At 36.0% G+C, this 24,903-nt stretch overlaps 1 long non-coding RNA gene across 1 annotated transcript; it reads left to right on the top strand.

Moving 5' to 3' along the window:
* The first annotated feature begins 1,830 nt into the window (after positions 1–1,830).
* Positions 1,831–23,098, top strand: LOC114581238. Its single transcript, XR_003703126.1, has 2 exons — positions 1,831–1,919; positions 22,051–23,098. It is a non-coding gene; the product is annotated as an uncharacterized LOC114581238 (long non-coding RNA).
* The last annotated feature ends 1,805 nt before the right edge of the window (positions 23,099–24,903 follow it).

The following is a 24,903-nucleotide window of genomic DNA, read 5'->3' as shown; positions in this document are numbered from 1 at the left end:
ATTTGTATGGGGCAATATATTTGAGACAATATGGTTTTGATAATATTTCACATACATAGTTTGGTCAAACCTCTGTTTGCATAGACTGAATTGTTTTTTTTTTTTTGCATAGAGTATGCTGAATTGGAATCTTTGTTTGCATAGACTGAATTAGAATCTTTGTTTGCATACAAAGTTCGAACTCTTTTTTCAGCTGCAATTTTGTTTGCATAGACTGAATTGGATTTTTTTTTTATTTGTTTGCATAGATTTGAATCTTAGATGTCCACCTAGATTTGGTTTGCTCAAACCTTGCTATGCTATCCTGTTATGTGGATTATGCAAATTTAAGGAGATGATTAAAAGTTCCAATCTACAAATAGTTTTCATTTTTGTGAAGTAATTCAATTTTTCCCCTGTTGCAGAACTGAAAATACGGCTAGAGCTTTTCTGATTAATTGCATGGAGCGTTTCTAATAGTTCTCATTTGTTGTCCACCATTAAACTTTGAAATCCAACCTGTTATCTCAGCTTATAGACATATAGCAATAAATAGTTTGCTCAGATTTTGACATTTATAACACAAGAAAGAAAATAAAACAATTACTCCATTGACCCAAATATTTTTCTTGGTATTCCACAAAACAAAAACAAAGTTTTGTTCCATACAATAGAAGGATAAAATACATCTTTCTCCAAAAAAACATCTTTCTCCAAAAAAACATCATATTTTTCTTGGCATTCCACAAAATCATGTAAGGTTTAATACTACATATGCTCCAACACAACAGAGCATTAGCCTAAATAAAGTCGGACTGTAATGTCGATAAAAATCATCACTACAAAAAAATTCATCATACGAAGAATCAAGTCGAGCTTCTTTGAATTCCTTGCATCACATGCCTTAAATTCAAACAGTGTCACATAAGCAAGCTCTTCTTGTTCTTCCTCATCTAGCCATTTAAAGAACCTGCAATCATCCTCAGTCTGATTATGAACGCACCTATAAAATTGTCTTCCACTGTTAGGTCCTCGGTGGTAGGTAAACACAACACATTTTTTGTGGCAATTACAGTGAACCGTTGACTGGTGCATTCGATTTTTCACAGTCGAAGAATTCGAAGAACTCATTACAACCTTTATAAAACCTGAATAATTGATGAGAACAATACATTAGATTTACAAAACAACATTCGAAGCAAACATAGACTTCACCTTCCTCCCTCTCACGATCTCCGAAATCCTCGACCACTTGTGTCGCGCCCTAACTTCCTCTTACATTCGCCCTCTTTCATTCGCGGCAAACAGGATGGGAGAAATACAACGTGAGGTCCGAACTAAACGGAGTGGTAGAAGTGATGTAAAGAATGATTTCTCAGTGGTATCAGAGTAATATTAAACTTTGAGGTGTTAGAAATGTAAATGATTAGAAATATAGTGGCATGTATGTAAATTTCCCTTGAATAGAGAATTCACAAAAAAGTATGGTAGTGTCTATTTGGATATTTGTGGCTGAGGGCGGTGGCGATTCAGGCAGTAGTAGTCTAACGGTGACGGTTGGGTGGTGGAGGTCGGACAGTGGTTTAATGGTTATCAAAGCCCTAACAATGAGAGCAAGATCTCAGTGAAGCTGCTGGCTCTGGCTTAGTTCCCTGTTCGTCGCTTTGCTGCAATTTCTACTAGGGATTCGGCTTACCCGTATGAAGGAAGGTTTCCTCCGGCCGTCCAGCCTCCGATTCCTCCTGTTTCCAAACTAACTTGAGATAACTTCTTGTTTGCTTCAGGGTCTTGGATTTGGAGTTTTGATGCTGGCTTCGTTCCAGTTTAAGATGGCTCTGTACTAGCTATATGTGACAACGAACAAGGCGAGGAACATCGCCCACACGCGAAGGGTGATCGAGGCTGCTACTTTTAAGGCATCTCAGTTTGTTCTCTTGCCCGTGTGAGGTTTTACGGGAGAAACAGAACAGAACAGAGAGATAAGGAAAAGTGATTTCTTGTATTCAATTATCTCAGTCTGATATCCAGTACATATTTATAGCTTTTCATTATAACTAATCACATGATTAGTTTGTAATGCTGAGTTGTCAATTAGCTGTACAGAACATTCTACAACATCTTGCTACAGCCCCCCTCAAACGTTTACTAGATTTCTAGTAATTAGTTTGACAGTAAGAACCCTAAACCGAGAGATAGGTAATGCTTTTGTAAAAACATCCGCTATCTGATCCTTAGTACTTATATGATGTACAATTATTTGTTGAGATTGAATACATTCTCTAATAAAATGACAATCGACTTCAATATGCTTTGTACGAGCATGAAAAACAGGGTTATTTGCCAAAGAAATTGCAGAAGTATTGTCACAAAATACGGGAGTAGGTTGTGATGAAGGAATCCGAAAATCAGTCAGTAACCGTCTCAGCCATATAACTTCTGAAGCTGTCGTTGCCAATGCTCTATATTCTGCTTATGTAGATGATCTTGCAACAGTTGATTGCTTCTTTGCTTGCCATGAGATAAGTGATTTTCCCAAAAAATTGTAATAACCTGTTACTAATTTCCTGTCTTTGGAATCTCCCGCCCAATCCGAATCGGTATAATTATGTAATTTGAGCTCATCTTTGTATAACGACAAACCTTGATCAAGTGTTCCTTGAATATACCTCAATAATCTTTTAAGATTATGAAAATGAGATATAAGTGGCTTATGCATATATTGACACACTTGTTGTATTGCAAATGTGATATCCGGTCGAGTTAGTGTCAAATATTGTAACGAACCAGCCAGTTGTCTATAAAGCTGAGGATTTTCAAATTCAGCTTCTGTAGCCATTGCATCTGACGGCTTATAGATACTTGGAGTAGCCACAGGATTCGACCTGGACATACCAGCTTTTTCCAATACCTGCTTAGCATATAAAGTTTGGCTCAAATGCATTCCATACTGAGTTGAAGACACTTGAATTCCCAAAAACTGAGACAAATGTCCTAGATTTTTCATTGAGAATTGATTCTGTAAGCTTAGAAGAAGCTCATTTATAGTGGTTTGATTGTTTCCGGTTAACAAAATATCATCTACATAGATGAGTATATACAAAGAAACTGAACTGGAATGATAAACCATTAAAGAAGGATCAGCTGCACTTATTTTGAAACCAAATTTAAGCAAATGCTGAGACAATGTAGCATACCATTGACGCGGGGACTGTTTAAGTCCATAAATTGCTTTCTTTAAACGACAAACATAATGTGGATGATTTTGATCAGCAAACCCAGATGGTTGTCGCATGAAAACAGTCTCCGAAAGAGGACCATGAAGAAAAGCATTGGAAATATCAAGTTGAACAATTTTCCAATTATAATATAGTGCAACTAAAATAAAAACATGAACCGTGGGCATCTTCGCAACTGGACTAAAGGTCTCATAATAATCAAGACCATATTCTTGATTATATCCTTGAGCTACAAGCCGAGCCATGTATCTAGCTACTGTCCCGTCTGAATTCAACTTCGTACGATAAATCCATCGACAACCCAATACATTTTGACTAGAATCCGGTGGAACTAGCTCCCAAGTACCCTTTGATTTAAGAGCTTGAAATTCAATAGACATAGCCATACGCCAATGAGGTAACTTAGAAGCTTGCTGATAATTCGTAGGATCAGCAGATCGAACTGTATGAGACAGATTAAAAATCTGTTTTGGCTTAACAATTCCACTTCTCAACCTTGTTTGAATGGGATGAGCATTAAGCTTTTCTGGAACAATTGGCAACTGAGAGGGCGATAAAGAAGATTCCGATGGAGAATTGGAAACAGGATTTGTGGAAGTATTTGTAACAGATATGGATTTAGGCTGAGATTCATGAGACGGCATCAAGAATTGTGAGGAAGTAAGATTATGTGGTAACCCTGAAGCCGGAACAAGCAGCAAAGATTGTATGTTTTTAGAGACAACCTGAATTTGAGATGAACTTGTTTGTTGAGCGAAAGGATAGACGGCCTCATCAAAAACAACATGACGAGATGTATACACTTTGTTTGAAGTAGGATCAAAACACCGATAACCTTTTTGTGAGGTGGCATAACCAATAAAAACACATGATTTTGATAAAGAAGAAAATTTATTAGAATTATATGGACGAAGCCATGGATAACAAAGACACCCAAAGGCTTTCAAATGATCATACTTTGGAGTTTGACCATTTAACAATTCATAAGGAGACATATTTTTGGTATTAACAGAAGGAAGACGATTTATTAGATAAGCAGAAGTATATAAAGCTTCTACCCATAGAAAATGAGGAAGAGATGCTTCAACAAGAAGAGACCGAAGTGTTTCAACTAAATGACGATGCTTTCGCTCAGCAATACCATTTTGAGCAGGAGTATAAGGACATGTAATCTGATGTATTATGCCACAATGCTTAAGATAAGAATTAAAATGAGCATTAACAAACTCACCTCCTCCATCTGTCCTTAGAATATGAATATGAGCATTGAATTGACATTCAACCATTTTCTTGAACTCAAAGAATTTAGAAAAAGTATCAGATTTCCGTAACAGAGGATATACCCAAGTAAACTTGGTACAATCATCTATAAACGAAACATAATACCGAAAACCACAATTTGAAGACGTAGGCGATGGTCCCCAAACATCAGAGTGTATAAGATGAAATCTTTGTGTACACTGTGTTTTAGACCGAACAAAAGGAAGTCGATGACTCTTGGCCATACGACAGACACTACAAGAAGTATTAACAGAACATGATATTCCTAGATTTTGATTACAAAGATACGCTAAAGAAGCATGGGACGGATGTCCCAAACGACGATGCCAAAGATCTGGAACATGCTGAACAGAAATGAGAGCAAGATTATTGGAAGAGGAACACATTCTTGGTCGACCGCATAGAGGATACAGTTCGTTAATACACGGACCCTGAAGAAGAGGCTTCTGGGTTATCCGATCCTTTATGACATAACCATTTGATGAAAAGGAAATGTCACAATTGTTATCAAAAGTAAGACGATACACAGATAACAAGTTGAAAAAAAGATTGGGAACATGATTTAATTTGGATAATTGTAAGTTACATGTGGGAGTAGGAAGAAGCCCAGTGCCAGTATGTTGAATCGAAAGTTGTTGCCCATTGCCCAGCACAACTTGATTGTTTCCATGGTATGATTTGGGTGTCTGAATAAAACTAGAGTCAGTGGTTAAGTGTGAAGAAGCACCACTGTCTAAATACCACTCCGGAGACGTCGTCGTAGTATTTGTTGGAGAGAACAAGGAAGAGCTCGGCGGATCAGACGAATACTGCGGATCATGTCTATACCAACAACGGACTGCAGTATGCCCTTGTTTACCACAGATCTGGCATATAGCATTTGTTCTCGGAGCTCTTCCACCACGGGATGCATTTGCAGACCTGTTACCATTTGAAGATCGGCCTCGACTTGATCTACCGAGACCTCGACCCCTGGATGCGGCTAACGCGGTATCATTTCCAGAGATTTGCAGAGATTGCAAATCTTTTGTCACTTCATGAGACAAATTCAGCTCCTCACTACACAATAAGGTGTACAAGTCGTCCAGTGCCAGCGGTTGAAGATTGGTTCTTATGGCTGTTTTAAATGCCTGATATGAATTAGGCAAACCATTGAGAGTATGATGAATAATTTCTTCAGAATCAAGTGAGACACCAGCTGTAGCTAGTGCATCAACCTTTGCTTTGATCTCCAATAGATACTGCGCCATTGACTGTTCATTCATAGAACAATGCTGCAGTTCATTCTTAATCTGCATAATTCTTGATCGTGTCGTCGATTGAAGACGACGACCGAGAGTTTTCCATATATAAGTACAATGATCAAGATTCAAAACATACGGCCAAAGATTCTGAGAAATAACGGAATACAATGACGCTGCCAGATTCTGATCAATTAAAACCCAGGTGTTGTAGTTAGGATTCTGAATTGTGATTCCGGCTGCATTCGTGCTGTGTTTAGCAGGACAAACACAAGAACCATCTAAAAATCCTTCAAAACCATTTTTCCGGAACAGTTTTATCACCTGAGACTTCCAGGTTGGATGATTCTCGGCAGACAAAGGATTCGAGATAATATTTTTGATATTGGACATCAAAAATTTAAGCTGTGATGGAATGACCGTACTTTCAAGAAAAGCTCCGGCGACTACAGTATTTGCATTTGCAGACTGAGCTGTGGAAGAGTCATTTGACGGATTCATGACTTCGAAAAGATACGATGAAGATCTTGAAAGAAAAGAACGAAGATCTTGAAAAGATCTTGAAGAAAAGCGGAAAAAGAAATTTCAAAGCTCTGATACCATGTGAGGTTTTACGGGAGAAACAGAACAGAACAGAGAAATAAGGAAAAGTGATTTCTTGTATTCAATTATCTCAGTCTGATATCCAATACATATTTATAGCTTTTCATTATAACTAATCACATGATTAGTTAGTAATGCTGAGCTGTCAATTAGCTGTACAGAACATTCTACAACATCTTGCCACAGCCCGTAAGTTTTCTCCAGTGATATCAAGACTTAACTTAAAATGTGATATTCGATGCTTACATAGTCCCGCTTGTAACTGTTTGCTCTAACATTGAGGATTGCATCTTTGTTCTTGCCAATAGCATCTTCTTATTGGCCTCTTCTTATCAAATTCAATACAATTTTTTTTATTTCTTTCTAAATACTTGTTGTCTGTATTTGACAGATGAAGATGGGGAGTGATGTAAGATTTTTTCCCATATTGCTCTTCCTATTTTAATTTTTTGTTGACATAAGATGGATGTAAGTGCAAACATAATATCTATTAGAGAAGTTATTGTAGTAAAAAATATTTGTAGAAAAGAATGAAAAAAATGAACCTGGGTGATTTGGGCATACACAACAATGAGGAGAACATGTTCCAGTAAGCTAGATTGATAGATTTAACATTAATTACATCCGAAGAGTGATTGCAAAGATAAATTTTCAAAATAAATAAACTGAGAAGATGAGTTTGTAAAGCCAACAACAAGCTATTGTGATAAGGCTAATGATGATGATGACTTTGCCAACTTTTGAACCGAATGAAAAAAGGGATTCATTAGCATAGGGAATCCCTTCTAGTAAATGATAATTTGATAATAAAAACCAATCATAAAAAAAGTTTAAATTAATGCTTTTGAAATATAGAATTTAAAGTTTGCAAATCATATTTACTATATTAGACTGAGAAAAGAAGAAAAAGATTGATAAGATATAGTGTTAGTATCAAACATCCCAACTACGCTTAGATAAACTATTAGCAAGTAGGTGATGCAACAAATAACACCTACTGTTTTGGAGTTAGGGTTGACGCATGCAGTCATGTCTTTTTTGTTATTTTCTTTGTTTATGCTATTTTGGTCTAAATTTCTTTTGTATTAATTGTTATTGGTTCAAGTCTTCAGTACTATGATTTCATTTTACATCAATTGACATTAGAATGGAGTTCTTACATTAAAGAATTGATCAAGGTTCCTGCAATCAACAGTGAAAGCATATATTGCAAGATGTTAAACTAATGATGGTTAAGCCTAGGTTTATAATTTTCTCCTAACAATTCACTACATTGAACTTCATCAATCTAGTGATATAATTTTTCTAATTTGATTGTCAAGCAAAAGCATTAATTTTATGCAAGGCTCTCTCAATGGATTCAGAAATATCCCCTCTAATAAACCCACTATATGTCTATGTAACGAGTTAAAAAAGAAACTTTAATAACAAACTCTCAAAATGGTTGTGAAAATTAGCACTCTTTGGAACAATTTCAAAAGGATTTTAATCAAAGTTGTGAAAATTAGCACTCTTTGGAAGCTTGGGACATAGCATCAGGAATTCTTGTACCAACACATGTTATTATATTCAAATCCTAAGCACAAATAACTCTTCTAAAATTATTAGGGTTTAACAAATCAAATCAATTAATGGTTATCTAACCAACTTTACATTTAGGACTTGATAGACCATTCACATAATAGAACAAATCATTGATAGAAGAAGCAAGGTTTATAATGGCGCAATTGAATATTAAGGTGTTTTTTGTTCAGTAAGGCGAGGCGTATGCCTCAAGGCGTTTTGAGACTTTAGAGAAAAAAAAAATTGCATAAAGTGCAAATGAAGGTTAAAAGTTATTTTTTATATAATACAAAAAAAAAATATTAAATGATGACATATTAACTTTTTATTGAACTATGAACTAACAAATTAACATACATATGAAATAAAAAATTGCATAAGACATAAAGTGACAAGTGATAAATTACATTAAAAATAATTGAAATACAAATATTACATGTGCAAAAAAATATTAAATATAGAAATTGCATAAAAGTATCATATCACATTAAGTTCAACTCCAAATTCTTTCTTTCTTAGTTTCTTACTCATCTACATTTAATTTCTAAAAAGGCTAGAATAGTTGGCAACAACTAAAAAATCATTTGTACTATCATCATTGAGGGAGTCATAATTTGAGTCATCATCATAACAAATTAGTCTATCCCGTCTCATCTTGTGGAGTTCAATGCCACCCAATATGCTTCTTCTTCATTTATTTTAGTCATCTTCATCTTTCATATATATTTTTCATTAACATAAATATGACATTAATATTCTAAAATTTTTAGAGGAGTTGGTGGAGGTGTGCGGCTAGTCAGGTGATCCTTGACGGCGGCTACGACGACAGTGGCTGTGGTGAGGCGATGGATTGGAGGTTGAGATAGTTGAGAAAAAGTTGTTGCGATTCGAGGGTGCTTGAAGGTCTGATTTGTTCAGGATTTACTTTAGCATGTATGCAAGTTTTAATAAAAAAAAATTATATAAATAGGGCGAGGTGTAACCTTCATGCTAGCGAGGCGATACTTGCCTCATCCAAGCTAAGACACGAGCCTTAAAAAAAAAAAAATACTGAGGGTGTAGGCCTTATAAAAAAAAATTGAAGGTGTAAGCCACATAAACAAAAAACTGAAGGTGTAAGCCTCATAAAAAAAAAAACTCGAGACATAAGCCTTGAGGCTTTTTTTACTGGAATTGCGCTGAGACAGGCCTCAAGGGGAGCCTTATATTGTGCAATTTTAAACAATGAGAAGAAATATTCGTTATTAAAGTTTAATGTGGGGATTCTATCATAAATATATAAATAAAAAATTGTTCATAATAAAATCAAATACAACCTCATGATTTTCTTCAACATGAGAAGGAAAAAGGAAGAATAAATCAAAGTTGAATCCTTCGTCGTCACCATCATTTGGTTGAGCCATTGTGTCTTTCCTAAGTTTTCTGTTTTCCTCTCTCCCAAAACTTTTGGATGATAAAAGATTTTCCAAAAAATTCTTGTAAAGCCTTGAAATATCCTTTTTATATGCAATAATATGTATAAGCAAGAATATGCAATTTCCATAAATTCAGCCCTATACTTAAAAAAAAATTGCATTGCAACGCCTATGCTCTAAGCATATGCCCTAGGTGTCATGCGGCTATCTTGACTACTACAGTGTGGTGCCTATGTGCCTAAACTAGTGCCTAGGCTTACAGTCCTAGATGAAAACGTGCCCTCTTTGTGTTGTTGTATGGTACAAGAATTCCTGATGCTATGTCCCAAGCTTCCAAAGAGTGCTAATTTTCACAACTTTGATTAAAATCCTTTTGAAATTGTTCCAAATTATTCATAGATATGAATTCACTTAAAGTGTGATAAAAATAAGCATATAAAAATCCACAAAAAAAAACTTGAGAATAAACATATGTTGAATTTTTGAAAGTCAAAGTTAGGGGTTTTATTTTAGGAAAGTATTTTTAAGATTAAAAAGAGAGATCAACTGTGATATTCTCCTATGATTATGTTTTTATTTTAGAACATTATTTTTAGGAATAAAAGCAGATATCAATTGTGATCTTCTCCTATGATTCTGTTTCCTAATTTTTAGGAAAGAGTTATTCTCTTATGATTATATTTACTAAAATTTATGAGAAAATTAAGTTAGTTATTTCCTTTATTAGACACTCTTTTAGTATATATATGTAGATGTAGTACTTCTAAAAAATATAAATAATAAAAATAATCAATTAAATATGGCAAAGAATCAAGTTTGCAGTCTCAAGAATTTCTTGTACAGCCTTAAACAATCTCCTTGAGCTTGGTTTGATAGATTCATAAAGGATGTGTTGAAGTTAGGCTACATACAGGGTCAAGCTGATCATACTCTATTTGTCAAGAAATCTCATGCTAAGAAAATTGTTATATTGATAGTCTATGTCTATGATATTATTCTATATGGAAATGATGTGGAGGAATTGCAAAATTTGAAGAAGTATTTGCCAAAAGAGCTTGAAGTTAAATATCTTGAAAATTTTAAATATTTCCTTGGAATGGAAGTGGCTAGATCAAGATAGGGTATTGTTGTTTCTCAAAGAAAATATATTCTAGATCTTCTTAAGGAGACCAATATGCTTGGATACAAACCTGTTGATACTCCTATGGATAGTCAGAATAAAGTTGGCATTGAGAAAGAAAGTACATTTGTAGACAGTGGGAGATATCAAAGATTTTGTTGGATGTCTGATCTATCTTTTACACACTCGGCCATATATTATTTTTGCAGCAAGTGTTAAGTCAATTCATGCACGATCCTACAAAGGACACATGGAAGCAATCTACAAGATTCTTAGAAACTTGAAGATAACACTAGAGAAAGGCCTATTTTTTGAAAAATAGAGAATCATGACATTGAAGTGTATTTAGATGCAGATTTGGCAGGATACATCATTGACAGTGATAAACTTTTGGGTATTATTTTTTGTTTAGGGTAATCCTATTACTTGGAGGAGTAATAAGCAATCAGTGGTAGCTAGTAGTGCAGAAGCTGAGTACAGAGCTTCGGCACAGAGAATTTGTGAAGGGATTTGGATAACAAGAGTTCTTAGTGAATTGGGGCAAATGATTTTATATCCTATTCTGGTGATGTGTGATAACCAGGCAGCTAGCAGCATGGCTAAGAATCCCATGAATCAAGATAGGACTAAGCAAATTGAAATTGGTAGACACTTTATCACAGAAAATGTGACTAGTGAGACTATTAAATTGAAATACATTCCTACCAAACAACAAATTATAGACATCCTCACCAAAGCTTTACCTAGGTCTAACTTTAATGACTTAATTTGCAAGATTGAATTATATGATATATATTCTCCTGCTTGAGGGGGAGTGTTGAATATTTAAAAGTCAAAATTAGGGAATTAATTTAAAAAAAATATTTTTACGAATAAAAAGAGAGATCAATTGTGATCTTCTCATATGATTCTATTTTTATTTTAGAAAAGTATTTTTAGGAACAAAATGAGAGATCAATTGTGATCTTCTCCTATGTTTCTGTTTCCTAATTTTTAGAAAAGAATTATTCTCTTATGATTATATTTCCTAAAATTTAGGAGAGAATTATTCTAGTTAGTTATTTCCGTTATTAGACATTCTTTATATATATATATAGTAGTTCCCTTTTTTTAAATAAGAAGAATAATCAATTAAGAAATTATTCAATATATAATAAATTCAGAGGAATCCTGATTCATGAGATAATAGCTCACTCATCCAATACCCAAAAATCTTATCGTATTGATAGTCTTATAACGAAACAAAATGGAATAAAAACAAACAAAATGCAAAATATTAATGAAGAAAACAAGGATCGAGTTTTGATCTTGATTTTAATTTTGAGTAGGCTCATGTATTGCAGATAAATTACAGCTCCCAAAGACTTTAAAATATTTCAACCATTAAGAATTTTAACTCAAAGGATGAACTCGCCCTGCTTAAAATCCTTACCTATGTGTGTATAACCAATTTCACTAGCAAATTGCATTGGATGGGTTTTTGTGACCGTGCTATTCGAATGATATTTTCAACCTCTATAGGCTTCTGTTTCATACCATTCTTCATTAATGTTGAGTCGTTGACCAACAAACACCAAAGATCATTAGGAGTTAAAAGTTTTTAATGAATGACAAGGTCTAAGGTATGATAAAGGATATCAATGTGGTGCAAAATTTTAAATCACATACATTTCTTGCTAATGATATGTTGAGAAACAATAGTAATATCTCCAAACAACCATCAATCTGTCTACAACTTTTTTTATCCTCATTTTATTTTGTATGCATGTGAATATTGCACCTCCAAACTTTATTTCTTTTTTGATAACAAATACCTATAATCTCTTAGAATATTTAATATTACTCTTAAAACCTCCTAAATAATCATCATGCTTAGGAAATTATGATGAAACATATTAATTTTTTATTAATTAGATTTAATATGTGTGTATTAAAGGAAAGATTTGTCCCAATCAAACCTTGCTAAAGTTAACGGGACTATTAGATGCTAAGGCCTGCACCTAGGGGGTTTAACGTGCTCGAGCTAAGTTAGGTCAAACTTTTTGATCTCTTAATCAAGGCCAACTAAGTTGGATCCAAGTAGATAAGCAAAACCCTTACTTGTAAGGACCAATATTGGGCCATTGGGTTAATCAATGGGCCCATTGATTTGGGAAGGCCTAATTAATTCTGTATAACCAACATAAGATATGATTGACCATCAAGGTTGATCATAACTAGTTTGGTCATCTAAGGCAAGATTAAGCCAACAAGATGAAAAGATTCGATCAAGTACATTCAAACCATACTATATTTGTCAATATAGTACAAGACCATCTTAGTGCCTTTTGTAGGATCATGTTGATTCAACCCAGACTACAAGCACTAAGTGTTTTTTCATTAATTTGGGTAACTTTGTGTTATAGGTGGCTACACTTGTTTAGTCAGAGGAATCACAATGAGTCAATTAGGGTATACATCGGTTAAAAAGGTGTTGGCATATCTCAAGGGAATTTTGAAGGTCAATAATTGTTGGTTACATCTTTGATGATGTTGTTGTTGTTGTATGTAGATATGATTTGGGTGTTATGGTAGTACAACATTGCTGTAAAGCCCGTCCCAAGTTAGACATTTTTCTTGAGGGCAATCCTTGAGGATTTTCTTTTGTTGCTGAGGTGATTAAGCTACATGGAAGTGGACCATCATAGCTACTAGCTGCAAAAATAGAAAACTCTAAACTAGCCTTCTATCACTTCAAATGTTCCATTAAATGTGAATGTGGTTTGTTGCTGCTTTGATGAATAAAATTCATTGTAGTGGGTTAGTCCCAATATTTGGAAGGTTGGGGCTTGTGGCTTTGGATTTATTAGAATGGCTCCTAATGTTGGATATGCCTAAAAATGGACAACATCATTTACGAAAAAAGATGTCTGAAGGACGTGTCTTGACATAGTAGGTGCGTGGTTTAATAGTTGACTTATTTTGTTTGGAGAGGCTTACAATTTTAAAGCGATGAAGACTTGGAAGATGTTATTAAATTTTATATCCTTTGACTATTTGATCCACTAGCTCAATGGATTTATTACTCTAATATCAAAGATGCCCAGGGATTGAAACATACAAGCTAAGTTATAAGGGAAGTTTTGGTGCGGGTCTTATCACTCAGCTAATGCAAAAAACACAATAAGAGATGGACAACATCTCGATTCGAGGAAGGAACAATGATGGGCTTTGCAACCTTACCATATAGGCAAGTCAACCTGAGGCACATTGATTTACATTCATTATTTACCAGAGATGTTCTTAGTCATTTATGATATCTTGGAGTTTGAAGAATATGTGAGTTAATTTAGTTGGTTATGGGGTCATGACTATCAACTTATGGAATCCAACCAATAAGACCGTCAATAGTGTCCTAATTTGCTAGAAAATTGATTAGTCGAAGTTGATTGAATGCTAGCTTTGAAAGTGTGGCAGAGTTATTTTCTTAAGTTTGTGTTCAATTGCTCACGTCCTTTGTGTTTATAAGGAGTGTTTGATTTTAGTTGTTGGGTTTTGATGCACAATCACATTTTATTGATCATTAGACGATCCATGAGTGCATTCATTATTCGACTTATCACATGTGCATTTTCACCTGTTTAGAGTTTTGCACTCTTTGGCCATCCATAAAGCGGGATCACCCTCTAAAATGGTTATATAGAGATTATATTAGGACTTTATAAAGGGGGCTTAAGTCATTTTCAAAATAATTATGAAATGATTGATTTATCTTTTGATTTTTACTATGTGGAAATGATTGAAGAGAGACTACACCTAAAACTTCATTAAATTTGGCCTTAAACTAAATCCAAATTTCAATTCATGAAAGGCATCCATACATGACAGATTTCATGATATTTATAGGATAAGTCTTAGAAAGATAGAATATCACGTGGAAGAGGAAGTGGTGGGTGACCATAAATGCTTCATGGAAATTTGCGTCAAACATTAATACTTCTCTTTGGAAACTTGAGATCTATTAACCATTTGATAAATACTCATTGGAGGATTAAAACTCACTTTTATAATCTTTATAGTACTATAAACGGGTCAGCCATATCGTGCTGACTTAACTTTGGATGAAATGGTAAAAGGTGATGCAACAATGTTTGACTTTCATTTGGACTAAAACTTCAGTTCACATGGCATTTTGCATTTTCCTGGCATTCTTACATTACAAATACATCTAGTGATCGCTCATGAAAGTTCTAAGTATTGAAATAACAAAATACATTGATAATTCTTGAAATATTTGGATATTCAAGCATTTTCCAGTATCATCTCTTCTCCTCTTCAAGAAGTTTATTCTTTATAATTAAATCAGAGATGTTGAAATGAAATTTAAAAATATAAATGCGACAAATTAATATGATATTGTTAGACCGATCCAATTTGAATTAGGGGATTCAATTAAATATTACTTTGGAGGGAACAACGCAATTAAATATTTCTTTGGGAGGGAATAACTCAATTAAATAATGCTTTGGGAGGGAACAACTCAATTAAATATTGCTTTGGGAGAGGGAACAACTCAATTAAATATTTGCTTTGGGAGGGCAACTCAATTAAATAATGCTTTGGGAGTGAACAACTCAATTAATATTTCTTTGGGAGGGAACAACTCAATTAAATAATGCTTTGCGAGGGAACAACTCAATTAATATTGCTTTGGGAGGGAAAAACTCAATTAAATATTACTTTGGGAGGGAAAATTTGAATTAGGGTTTGTTTAGGGATTTTGTAATATTCGTTGCTTTAAATAGTTTCTTTTGTAATGGTTAGGGTTTTTGATAGGAAATACTTGAGTTCGCAAGTAAACCTAACCCAAATCGGTGAACAAACAGCAGCCAAATGTCTGTCCATAGCAGGAAAACAGCAGAAATCAGCTGTTTACAGCAGAAAAACAGCACTTGTTCGGGAAAATCTGAGAGAAAACTCAAGAAAAGACTTGTATTCCACTTAGACGATGAATAAAATAGCAAGATTCAATTAATCCTCAATTCAAGAGGAGGATCGATCTCTCCCAAATCTCTGGCAACGCCAAGAGCCCAAAGACAACCTAAATCTAAGATATCTCAAATTTCAGCCCAATTCAAGACCCTCAAACACTAAGAAAATCAACTATTTAATGCATACAAATCAAAAGGAAATCCCTAAACAGTCCCTACATTCAAATTTCCCTCTCAAAACCTTCAAAAATGCTTCCTAAAATGCTATCCTTCAGCGGTCGGGCTGCCCGATCTACGCAGGAGGCGGAGATCTCGCGTAAATCAAGAACTGCCGATCTCGTGCGGACCGGTCTAACAATACTCCCCTCCCAAAGATCCACCTTGTCCACCTTGGCCATCCTTGAGGTGATTGAATAACCTTACTGTATTGCTGAACTAAGGGCTGCATGGAAAGAGAAACATCCCCTCCCTGCTCCAATCTGATCGCATACAATCTGTGTAGTCTCACCACATACTCTTCCCCCACCTCTTGTATGTCCCTAATCATGGTCTTAAGTGATGTCATGGCTTTGGATAGCCCTGCATCTCCCCTTATAACCACCTTTCTCCCATCCACCATTAATTCCATCGTGAGTGCTCCCCAATTGTCCTTGGTTTGCCCCAAAGTTTGCAACCATTTCAATCTCAGGATGACATCAATACTTCCTAACTCTAGTGGGAGAAAATCCTCCCTTACCTGAATCTTCTAGATGGTCAATGCCACTCCTCTACATATCCCCTTGCCTTTCTCCACCTTTCCTGTACCCATCATCACTCCATAGCAACCGGTGTCCACCAACTTCATTCCCAATTAGTCAACGACCTGAGTGGAAATGAAATTGTGGGTAGCCCCACTATCAATTAGCACCACCACCTCACGGTCAGTTATCTCTCCTTTCACTTTCATAGTGTGACTTGGAGTGAATCCAACTACAGAGTTCAGAGAGACTTCTGCCATATCCAGGTGCAACTTCTCCTCCTCTTCAGATCTGCTCCCACCTCTCTCCTCGTCTTCACAGACAAGGAGAACCTGAAGAGTTCGGTCATTGCACCTATGCCCCGGCATGTACTTCTCATCACATCTGAAGCACAACCCTTTTGTCCTCTTATTCTGCATCTCCTTCTCTGTCAGCCTCTTGAAATTTTCCCTGCTCCCTCCTACCGGCTTCTCCCTGGTGGTCTCATTAATGTTGCTTGATGCAGGTTGCTTGGGTGCTAGAAGAGTTGTCGTCGTCCCATAAGATCCCCCTGAATAGTTTCCTCGAGCCCCAATTTTAGACTTCTTTTGGTCTTCAATCAATTGGGCCAACTCCATGGCCTTGCCTAGATTCCTTGGCTCCAACACTCTGACTGCTGTTCTTATCTCCGGTTTCAGCCCCTTCATGAAATTCCCTTTCAGGTATGACTCCGAAATATGATTTAATCTGCTAGCCAAGTACTCAAACTTGTCTCGGTAGTCTGCCACAGTCCCCTCCTGGGTCAGAGAAAAAAATTGCTCATAGAAGTCTCCTTTCCCATTGGCTCGGAAACTTTCCAATAAGCAATCCTTGAACTCTCTCCAGCTCCGGATGGGCTCCCTCCTGTCACGCCACTGATACCAGGCCAAGGCTTTTCCTTCCAAACACAATCCCGTCGTTGTTAGCTTTTCTTTCTCTGTCAACCCGTTGACAGCGAAGTAACGCTCCACCTTGTAGATCCAGCCATGGCCGTCTTCCCCCTCAAAGACGGGCATCTTCAGCTTCCTCACCTGTGGGTCTCCTTCGTTTCCCCTGAATCCTCCATAGCCTCACATTCCTCGAAGATGAGGTGCTCCCCAACTGTCACGATCTTCCCTCCGACGATTATACTCGAACCCCTCTTCATACTCTCCCCTTCTTCCTTCAAAATCATCACCTCGACGATGAGTTCCTTCAAATTCAGCACCTCGACGATGAAGTTCCTCTCTTCTTCCTTCAAAATCAGCACCTCGACGCTGAATTCTTCTAATTCAGCACCTCGGCGATAAAAATTCCTCCCTTCTTCCTTCAAAATCAGCCCCTCGATTTTCGAATTCAGCACCTCGGCGATGAAATTTCTCTCTTCCCCCTTCAAAATCAGCACCTCGACGCTGGATTCTCTCAAATTCAGCACCTGGGCGATGAAATTCTTCTCTTCTTCCGATAAAATCAGCCTCTCGTTTGTCGTATCCCCTACTCATCTCTTCTCTAGAAAGCGGTTCTAGAGGGGGCATATCGTTCTCCTCCTCCAGGATCTCCACCTCTGCATTCCTCCTCCCTCGCAACGGGTTCAAATTTTCTCCCATGTCATGGTCGTCGGTGGTCTCTCTTACTTCCGATGTTGCTGGATGGGTCTTCATCTCAAGTAATTTCTTCATCATTTCTTCCATCACGGTGAACTTCCCCTCCAACCTTTCATTGTTGGAGGTGATTTGATTTTGAAAGTCGAAGAATCTTCCCTCCAAATCGGATTTCAATTGTCCGACTTTGCCTTCGAAGACTTCTACTTTCTTTTCGACCATCGTTCTTCCCAACGGATCTCAAGTAACTCACTTCCGGAAGCCAAAAGCTCACTAAAAAATCCGGATTTCAGCCGCCTAAGGTCCCAAATCGACGCTCTGATACCAATTTGATAGGAAATACTTGAGTTCGCAAGTAAACCTAACCCAAATCGACGAACAAATAGCAGCCAAATGGCTGTCCACAGCAAGGAAAACAGCAGAAATCTGCTGTTTACAACAGAAATCTACTGTTTACAGTAGAAAAACAGCACTTGTATGGGAAAGTATGAGAGAAAACTCAAGAAAAGACTTGTATTCCACTTAGACGCTGAATAAAATAGCAAGCTACAATTGATCCTCAATTCGAGAGGAGGATCGATCTCTCCCAAATCTCTGGCAACACCCAGAGCCCAAAGAAAACCTAAATCTAAGAGATCTCAAATTTCAGCCAAATTCATGACCCTCAAACCCTAGAAAAATCAACTATTTAATGCATACAAATCAAAAGGAAATCCCTAAACAGTCCCTACATTCAAATTTCCCTCTCAAAACCTTCAAAAACGCAATTCCTAAAATGCTCTCCTTGAGCGGTCGGGCTGCCTGATCTTCGTAGGAGGTGGAGATATCGTGTAAATCGCGAACTGCCTGTCCCGTGCGAACCGGCTGGACCGGTCTAACAGTTTTCATCTTGAATTTGGCTGAAATTTGAGATCTCTTAGGTTTAGTTTTTTGGGGCTCTAGTGGCGTCTAGAGATTTGGTAGAGATAGAACCTCCTCTCAAATAGAAGATCAATTGTATCTTGCTTTATTTCTTCTGGTAGTTTGATTTCTTTAATAAAAATTACTGTTTTGTTGATTTTCTCATGAAATTTGTGGAGCATTTTGTTGTTTATTGTCTCTATTGATAGGTTACTTCATATCAAATTGGTATCAAAGCGCTTTCTTGGGCGAAAAAATATGATATCTTTGTTGTTTTTGCAATTGGAGCTTAGATCTAATTAATGACAACAAAGAAGATGGAGGCGCTGGAAGGGGAGAGATGGAGCAATTCAAAACCGGCGTGAAGAAGTTTTCTACCATGAAAGAAAGATTTTCATATATGGAAAACCATATGGAAAATCGATTTAGAAGGGTGGAGGAGATGTTAAGAAGGCTTTTGGTGATGCAAACAAAAACTTCAAGAATGGTTATGATGGCTAACCCTAACCAAGATTTGTCCGGGATTCCCTTGGCCGAAGCAAAGCAAGAGGAGTTTGGTGAGGGGAGTTTCTTTCATCAAGAGCCACCTCCCGTGGCTCTGATAAAGAGTGGATCAGGGTCTCTGGATGAGGGGATAATAAAGATGAAATTTTTTGACAGAGGCGGTAGGGTGGCCGACCACTATGAGAGGTATTTTGGGCAAGGGGAGCCACTCATCGGATGAGGGGGTCAAGAGCCACCTCCTAGGGCTCCAAAAATTGGTGGAATAGGGTTATCAGATGGGGGACATCAGGAAGGGCATTTTGTGGTGAAGGTGGTGGGGTGGCCGACTCCTATAGGAGGTCTTTTTGGCAAGGGAAGAGGACGACCGAAGGAGGGGGATGGGCCAAATCATGAGGATCAAGTCATGTGAGGCGAAGGGAAGGAAGGTGGGATTCCCACCCACGATACATGAGGGAAATATGGAGGGATCAAGAGAACTGCTATGCTGGAGAAGGAAGAAGTTATTGGGGTGGTAGTGATCCTAGGGTGAGGAAGTGGGGAATGCCAGTATTTAAAAGGGAGGATGCTTATGGGTGTATGTACCGGGTGGAGATATATTTCATAGTTAATGAGTTGACTGAGGAGGTGAAGTTTATGGTTGCATGGCTATGTCTAGAGAGTAAAGCTTTAGCTTGGTTCCAGTGGACGATAGCATGGCCACTAACAAAGCAGTTGAATAAAGCTATCAACAACATCTCATCATTCCACCTTGAGGACAAGGTGGATCTTTGGGAGGTGAGTATTGTTAGATCGGTCCAATTTGAATTAGGGGATTTAATTAAATATTGCTTTGGAGGGAACAACTCAATTAAATATTGCTTTGGGAGGGAACAACTCAATTAAATAATGCTTTGGGAGGGAACAACTCAATTAAATATTGTTTTCGGAGGAAACAACTCAATTAATATTGCTTTGGGAGGGAACAACTCAATTAAATATTGCTTTGGAGGGGAAATTTTGAATTAGAGATTGTTTAGTGATTTTGTAATACTCTTTGCTTTAAATAGTTTCTCTTGTAAGGGTTAGAATTTTCATCTTGAATTAGGCTGAAATTTGAGATATCTTAAGTTTAGTTTTTTTGGGCTCTAGCGGCGTCTAGAGATCTGGGAGAGATAGATCCTCTCAAATAGAGGATCAATTGTATCTCGCTTTATTTCTTTTGTTAGTTTGATTTCTTTAATAAAAATTATGTTTTGTTGATTTTCCCATGGGATTTGTTGAGCATTTTGTTGTTTTTTGTCTCTGTTGATATGTTACTTCCTATCAGACATTTAAAAAAAAAAGTGAAAGTAAATATGCATTGTGATATTAGAAGGGAAACATGCAAATATTTAGATGCAAATGAAAGAAAAGATAAATTGTAGTCTAAGCTAACCGTTTCCTCTTTACAAATACAACAAGAACAAACAACAATGACATCAAGCATTTATCTCACTACGTTGTGTTGGCTACCTGAATCCTTATTCTCCATTATGTCATGTTAAGAGTTAAATTCTCATTTAAATCTAATAAAGAAAGGTCATTTCTAATATTTTTTTAACCAAGTTTTTTTAGTCTACCTCTATCTTTCTTAATATAAGCCAAATTTAATTCATCTACCCTCCTCACTGGATCATTGGAATGCCTTCATTTCATGTGACCAAACTATCTAAGGCGACTCTCTCTAATCTTATCTTTCACTGGAGCTACTGCAACCTTTTCACATGTATGCTCATTTTGTATCATATCTCTAAGAGTAAAACCACTCATCCACCTGAGCATCCACATCTCTGCAACACTTAATATTATGTTTCTCTTTTAATGGCCAACATTTTGCATCATAAAGAATTTCAGGTCTCACCAACTTCTTATAGAGTTTTCGAGGGGGACTTTTCTATCACACAACAAGCCCGATGCAATGGGAACTCCGATTTGGATAGATTTAGGTTGGTTTGGCTATTTGTGAGTAAGCTTGGTATAGAAGTGTGCGAATGAAATTGGAAACTTCAATTCAATAGAGGGGAAAGCCAGGAATAGAATACAATAAAAATTGTAAAGAAAATTCAATAAAATAAAAAAGAAACATTTCTCTCAGCTAGGAGGTAAACTCTAGCCACCATGCTAAGAGCTTTAGGTGTTCTCACCATTCAAGCCCAAGCCACTAGAATAATCTTCCCACATTCAAATTTCAACTCATCAAATATATCGTCATGTTATAAATTTCATGATATTTATAAGCATTTCAAGTCTTAAGAAGATAAAACATCACATGCAAGAGAAAGGGTAGTTGACCATGAATGTTTTCATGGAAACTTATTACAAACTTTAATACTTATTTTTGGAAAGACAATGGTTTTTGACCATTTGATTATTGGAAGATCAAAAATTACTTTTAGAATTTCAGGCATGAATTTATTTTAGGATAATTTTTTATTCTTCCGTTTTTTTTTTTTTTTTTTTTTTTTTTGTGATATGAAGTTTTAAATGGATAATATACATCTTTGTTTTTTTTGTAATTATTAATCATTGTTTTTTTGTATTCTTATGTTCTTTTAACTTAGGCTGACAAATTTCTTATTATTTCATGAAGAAATTTTTTAGTACAAAATTTTATTGAGTTAGAATTTTTTGTATTAAAAAGTTACTTACGAAGCAGTAAGATATCTTCTTTTCTCTCATCGAAAGATGCATTTTTTATGTACTTATGATAATGTGGCTAGTTAAGGCCTTTTTTTATATATTTTCATAAGGCAAGTGCTATGGCACAAATTTGATGTTGGCGAGATTGGAATTCAGGATTTTGTCAACAATTTTCAATTTTTTTTCAACTAAAAGTTAGCTGGCAGCAACAATAAAGAGTTTTTTTTCTCACTTAAATTATGCAGATGACATAGCTCACTTGTGGGCAAACTGATCACAAAACAGTCTGTGTGTGTTCACAAGAATGCTTGATTAACTCCCAGTATAATTCCAGTCTCATCTTTGGCAAATCTATAGCTAAACATAAATTTCTGCAGGTAATTCTTGATTTCAATTGCACTTTATTGCCTTTGAACTACACAAGAATTCCATTATTTTCATCTTTGCTTTTTGTAAAGGAATATATTGCTTTCTAGACACTCCAAAATAGAGAAATTATTCTGTGCGGAGACCGGACACAGAACGTCATCCGGAGATCAACCAGAATGCGTCATATCAGCTGTACCGAGCGGTGGGGTGATGCGGCGAATTATGGTTGGTCTTCGGATGACGTTCGGCATCTGCACAGAATAATTAATCCCAAAATTGAATAGTTTGGCTCTAGTTTATTGAATATTCTGTTTGGAGCTATATCTCCTCTTAGTTTAGATCTGTCTCCCATCTCTAAAACATTATCAAAATGATGAGCATATAGTGTTCTAAGTTTCTCTTTGATGGAGATCTTTCTAATGAGCTTCAATCCTATTTTGAGATCATACAATTAGGCCTAAGTCTAAAGGTGGGCTTGACTTCTCTATCTTTTCTCAGCAACACCTATAACATGTAGAGCTGCTATAAGATTTTATGCATAAAGATGACCTTTTTTTACGTACCACATATTGATTTGTTTGTTGGGAGCTTTGATTATTAATCAAGAGGTCTTGGATTCGAAACTTGTGTATGTGATGTGTGTGCGAATTTGTCTTGATGGTTCAAATGTCCCAAAAAAAGACGGTCTTTTTACTATGTGGAGCACTAAACACGACATCATGATTTAAGGTCGATCTCATTCTATGACATCTTGCTTTTTGAATATATTTTTGTTAACAATTTGAATTAAGTCATGGATTCTTTCAAGATAGGCTTTTTTTTTTCTCCTCCTTTTTTTGTGATCTTTTGTTCTGAGTATCAATCTATTATGAATATTTTTGAAGTATTTATTCTCATGAGCTCATAAAATTAGCTTTTCTTTTACACTTTATTTGAAAATTCTCTTCTCATCACATTGTAAATATGTATTTTATGTAATTTGTTTTATTTTAAGCTTCATTTGGAATGCTTTCTTACTGCGTTATTTACGGGACCTCAATCATAATTTCTATTTTACTAATATTTTTTAAGAAATTTTTATTTTAGAAAACTACTTTTTACATTAGCTTTCAAAAAAATTACTTGCTCAATAATACTTTTATAATTATCTCTATGATAAGTTATAGTCATATTAGATAGGAGAAATTATTTTGTGCGGATGCCGAACGTCGTTAGGAGACTAACCAGAATGTGCCATGTCACCCCCTGCTCGGTACTGTTCGGTACTGCGGTTCTGTACCACTGACGTGGTGCATTCTGGTTGGTCTCCGGACGGTGAACTTCGTTCGGCGTTCGCACGTAATAATTTCTCTTTTGATGGATCCTTAATTTGAATAAAAGTAATTTGGAATAATTTTGATTTAAATCAGATTAAAATTTGAGGAGAATATTAATTAGATCAAAATAGATTAATGTTTTTTTTAGGTAAAATAGAAGTTTTGTGCATTAAATTAAAAATAAAAAAAATAAAAAGTTTTAAAAAATTGGAAAGCTGAGCGTGTGGTGGGTCCAGGCGTGGCAGACAAAAAGCTAGAGATCAAAGGGGTCTGCAAATGTTTCTGATCGCCCAAAAAAGGACGATCGGCTTCGGATCCGTTTCCATGGACTTGTCTTTCTTTATAGCTCACCTTTTATTTTATTTTTTTTTAATTTTTGGTATTTATATACATATCGTAAAAATCTAACAACTGAATTTAATATTTATTTATGTATTATTATAAAGTTTAAATCTTATTAAAGTATTGTAAAAATATATTTTAAATTTTAAATAAGTTAATAATAGTGATTTTTTAATAAAATTTTGGGATTTCAGTATTATAAATAATTATAAATTTTTATATATTAGATACCTAAATATAGAAGAAATTTTTAGTATGTACTAAATTTTCTTAATATAGATGAAATTTTTAGTATGTACGAAATTTTCTTTAAAACAATTTTTCATTTCTCCTCCAAGAAAATAAAAACATGAAATTTCAACATATAATTTAATTTAGGGTCGGGTTTGGGTTGAACCTGGAATTGACTAGGCACCATTCGGGCCAACCTGAAAAACGGGTCGGTTATTCGGACATGAATCCGACCCACTTCAGGTTCGGGTCAATTCGACCCGACCCATAAGACTCAAACCTTATTTGATTTTTTGCACACGGTTCGGTCCTTTGACAGTGGAAAATGGCAGTGGCTGTCAGCAGGGCAGTGACAACGCGAGCGGTGCAGGTGGTGATGCGACAATGGTGCAGGCGGTGACGCTATAGCTGGCATGCGATGCGACTCGATGCCGTCTCCTGATGCGATGGCGCGATGTGATGGGGGCAGCCGGGGCAGACGTGCAAGTGGATCGCAGGCCAAGCGGGGCAGGCTATGCGGGTAGACTCGTGCAGGGGTGGCTAGAGCAGACATACTTGTTTTTTCGGGTCACTCCGGGTAAGTTCCGGGTTTTCGGGTCAACCAGTTTTGCAAATGGGTCGGTTTTCAAAACTCGAATCCGACCCGCTTTAGGTTTGAGTCAAAAGCAACCAAATGATGTCCAATTGATTCTCAAATTGAGAGTATGAGAAGTAGAAATCACAAAATAAAATTATATTGACCTTAACCTGGGACAGTTTTTCATCATTATTTTCACTAATTTCAAAAAAAAATTGGGTTAGAAAGTTATTGAATAAAACAGTAAGAAAAGTTATCTACAT

The sequence above is a fragment of the Dendrobium catenatum genome, unplaced genomic scaffold, assembly GCF_001605985.2.
Source record: "Dendrobium catenatum unplaced genomic scaffold, ASM160598v2 fragScaff_scaffold_1617, whole genome shotgun sequence".
In the NCBI taxonomy this organism is placed as follows: Eukaryota; Viridiplantae; Streptophyta; class Magnoliopsida; order Asparagales; family Orchidaceae; genus Dendrobium; species Dendrobium catenatum.
The sequence above is the reverse complement of the archived record's forward strand: the minus strand, read 5'-3'. Positions and strand labels throughout refer to the sequence as shown.